This window comes from Poecilia reticulata, linkage group LG4 (genome assembly GCF_000633615.1).
Source record: "Poecilia reticulata strain Guanapo linkage group LG4, Guppy_female_1.0+MT, whole genome shotgun sequence".
NCBI classification, from domain to species: domain Eukaryota; kingdom Metazoa; phylum Chordata; class Actinopteri; order Cyprinodontiformes; family Poeciliidae; genus Poecilia; species Poecilia reticulata.
This window is the reverse complement of record NC_024334.1, coordinates 17,329,966-17,334,419: the sequence shown is the minus strand read 5'-3', so window position 1 is coordinate 17,334,419 and position 4,454 is coordinate 17,329,966.

Genomic DNA, 4,454 nt, shown 5'->3' with positions numbered 1-4,454 from the left:
TCCGCCTGCAAACTCCAGTAATAAGTTACCATCGAAGAGGGAGGGCTCAGCTCAGCAAATCACAACCCTCTGCTGCGTTTTGCGTAAGAGGCGAACCGAGGAGGGGGGTCGCTCCAGACAGGAGACGCTTATCAACGTACAGAGGTGTGTGGGGGGTGGGGGATTGAGGTGCTACTCAGAAAGTACCCATTGGTTGCTGCAGACGTTTAAACGATACCTGTACCGTTTGCAACCGGCCCCTGTTTCCCCCAATAAACCTCGGCGACATCAAAGGTAGCTCTGCATGTTCAAAGACGAAAAACTGTGACAACATAGGTGTTAACAAGCAGAGCCAACATTTGTACTCAAGTAACAGTAATGTTATATTGTATGGCAATAATTCTACTAAAGTAACGCGTAAGGAGGTGTAAAACTTTCCTTAGAAGTACAAAAAGCTACTCAAATACTCCGTTAAAAAAATAGAATGGAACATGCAGTACTTTAACTTTTATGTAACAACTAGCTTACTACAAATAGTCCTAGTCTATCTCTAGTTTTAATGAATGAAACTACTTCAAAGCAGCAAAATTGTGCAGATAATAAGCCCTTTTTCTTTTTGACGCAAGCTACATGCATAAAAGGAATAATACACTTCTGAACTTACTGGATTTCGTTCTAATTCTTAACAGAGCCCATTTACATCAAACTTTAATGAGCCGTTTAAATAAAAAAAATCTCTGTATTGATTTCACAGTCTGGAATTTATCATAGTCTTTAACTTTTTAAAGACTAAAAAGACTAATGAAAACCTATACTGCTGTTATAAGTAAAAACGGCGGCTATGTTTCAGTCGCCAATGTACACAGAGGTTGTATGGACGGATGTTATTGTTTACATCCGCAAAATTTACATCCGGAAACATCGCGCATGCGCACAATGCCGGAGGGCAAAAAGACGATTTTGTACTTGCTATCCATAGCCGCGCTGCCGCAGTAGAGCAATTCTATAAAAAAAAAAAAATTAAACCTGTAGATGTAGGTATTATTAATTTAGTGAGGTGGGCCACAGAAATGGAAAATAACACAGAAAACCCGATGAAGAACAACTCAAAACCACTCATATTCCTCTTTTTCTTGCTCTGTGACGGCTTTACGCTACAAACAGACCAGTTGCCATAACAACTGACTAACAGCTCATTAGTCGACATACCATCCTGATACACTTCTTTTTTAACTGAACCGAAACAAACATAATTTCTACGTGACCGTTTGACTAAGCTAGCAAAACTGATATACTTCCTCTATTTTTTAATGGAAATTGTTTACTGACCTGTGAAATGTTGAATGACCTTGTTTTGACAATTATTAGCAAAACACTGCGTCTCATTTTCTTTTACATATCACGCATACATTTAAGATTTTAGCATGTTAAATTAACAAATGATGGTAGTCATCGTCTGCGAGTACTTTTTTGCCTTCTATGGAGCTGCCCTCCAACAGTGAGCTCGTGGGCGGGATCTTGCATGCTCCTGACGTTACGTTACAACGTATTCCGTCCCAAATGACGCATTCTGGCTTTTCATGGAAAAAAACTAGTTCACTTACAGTAAGCATACTACGAGTTAGAAGTTAGCCTGTTTTTAAGCAACTGTATTAAATATTAGCCAAATTAAAACAGGTTCTAAATGCGCCAATAACAACATGAAGCAGACTAGCATGGAAGCACTTAAATATGAGCTCAATGTTAGACATAGACAACTAAAAAAAACTTTATAATCGGTATCATTTTAATATTTTTCCAGCTTGTAGGACAATGCTAACTAACGTCTGACTTTAAAACGAGACACATGCTGTTGATGGCATTGAAGCAATAACACAATCAAAGCTATTTTAAATAATCATTTCAGTTTTTTGCATATTCTTTAATTTTGTGGAGGTTTCAGTAGAAAATGTGTTGATTAATAAAGTCATGCTAGTTAGATACTAGGAAGTTATTACAGACATTCATTCGAACCATATTGCTCCTAAAAAACTTTGCCAACATGTAAAAATCTGATTGGTATGTTCGAAAATGTTGTATATCTCAACTAAACAGCAGTAGAAACCTATTAAAAAATGTTGCATTTGTTTTAAAGTCATGACAATTACCCATAACTTCTATACTTTAATCTTTCATAACATGTTAAGGCAAACTTACTTCTGGTCTGACTGAATTAGACTTTCTTTCTCTTTTTTTTGTTAAGAAACTGATTAGTTGCTTAGATACACACAAAAGACCTGAAGGCAAATACGGAAAATAAAGATTTTTCAATGTAGTTTTTAACATGTTTCCGTGAAAATAATTGGGAAAAACAACTTGTTGCTTTAGTGAAGAATGGAAGCTTCTGTCGAAATCAACACAGTAGCTCAGAATCACTTGACAATGAGTCAGAAAATGAGGACACTGTCCTGGGAAACCAGATAGTTACTCCATGATTACTCATACAAGAAGACCTTACCATCATTGGACTCACTATTATTCAACTACATTTCACAACAGTATTAAATCAAACTGAAAGGAAGGCCTATTGATTATATGAAGTATCATATGGCTCAATAGTTCACCTATTACCTTTTTTATTTGAAGAGTACGAGACAATAGATTAAAAGTAACACCACAAATAAAATATGCTACTGCACAAACAGGATTTGTTTTTATTTTTACTCTATCTGACCTGCTGACTTGAGGTCAGCAGATCAATACACAGAGCTCTCTTCCCGATAAAGTTTAAGGTCATATCCCTATAACTTGACATGACTATTTTTTGCAAAAATAGTCATGTCCCTTGAGATTTTTCCTATGTTTTCCCAGTACAACCACCAACCGTAATGTATTTTACTTGGATTTCATATGACTGACTGAAAAAAAACAATACAACAAAAAAGTGGTCAATGATTGTGAAGTGGAAGAGAAATGATGACACATGATCTTTCCAAATGCCTCACCACACTGTTCGATCCATCACTTGAAAAGTAAAATTGTATCTCACATGGCATTACTTAGAGAAGAAGCTGAAGAAGTTCCTGGGAATTCTGGAGGAGCTGCAGAGACCCACAGCTCAGGTGGGAGAATTTAATAACTAATAGCTGTGCTCTCTGCAAATTTGACCTTTATGGAAGAGTGACAGGAAGGGAAAAAAGATAACAGGGAGTGAATACTATAAAAGGATACTGTTAAATATTTTCAAACTGAATCAGACTTATTTATGACCCTGTTATTTAAATAATCTATAATTCAGTTTGGAAAGGAGAACTGCGTCATACACTTTTTTGTTTTTGCACCGTCAAAAGTAAATGTAACACGCAACTTTTGTGGGGCTACTATTGATTCTCGAGTGATAACATGGAAGCTCTCTGTTTACATAGATGAAGGCTTTGTCAAGACTACAAGGAGGTGAGGCATTCTGAGGCAGGTTGAGAGGGAATCTGGTATGCAGTCTGTGAGCTGGACTTGAGCTAGTCAACAATAGCAGCTCTATGCAGCTTGGCGTCCTGCGCTGGATCCTCAACAGCTCAGTGGATAGGAACAGATGAAACAAATAAAAAAATACATAAAATCTGGTACTCCATTTGAAAATGTGTCATGGTGTAAGAGGAAGCTAAGAACCACCTGGAAAACCCATGTCAGAAAATACATTTAAATTTATTTTTGTGTGTGTTTTTTTTTTTTGTGTGTGTGTTTTTTTGGGTTACTTTTAGTTAGAAAATCAAATTAAAACCTGACTTTGACATCTTCACTATATTATACTGAGTTCAGATTAATTGCAAAAATGTATAACAAAAAATGTACAAAGTAGGGTGTTCAAGATCAATAAATAGTAGGGGTGGACATTTATCATATTGTTTATCATATATCATGATAAATATTATTTATCGTTGTCATGATAAAATCCAATTAATGATGTTTAAACCCCCCCAAATTGTCCTTATTGTTATATTTACTGTTTTCTCCACAGTTTCTTCAATGAAAGCAGAAATGAACACATACATTTGGAAGTACAGTTACTGTGTGCAGCTTAGTGACACAAATCAAACTTTTTTATGTATCTGGTGTCCGAAAGAAGCACATTACAAATGGGAATATTTTGCAAGAGCAGTATTTGTGTTTCTGGGGCTCTAATTGCTGTGACACACAGTCACAGTCATCTTATGTAAAAAAGAAGTCAGATTTATCTTTGTCACAATAAAACCGCAAAATATTGTGATAAAACGTTAAGTCGATATCGCCCACCGCTAATAAATGAAACAATTCGGCTTCTTTAAAGCCTCTGATTTGGTTTTTATCTTATTTCACACATGATGCTCTCATCTTTAGGACGTCGCTGCTCACCATTTTCTTTTTAACTCCCCAAATAACAAGTTCCCTCTTGGGGGCCTCATGACTGACCTTTATCATATAGGGAGCCTCTTTATGTGTGCTGACCTCCATGTCAGCCT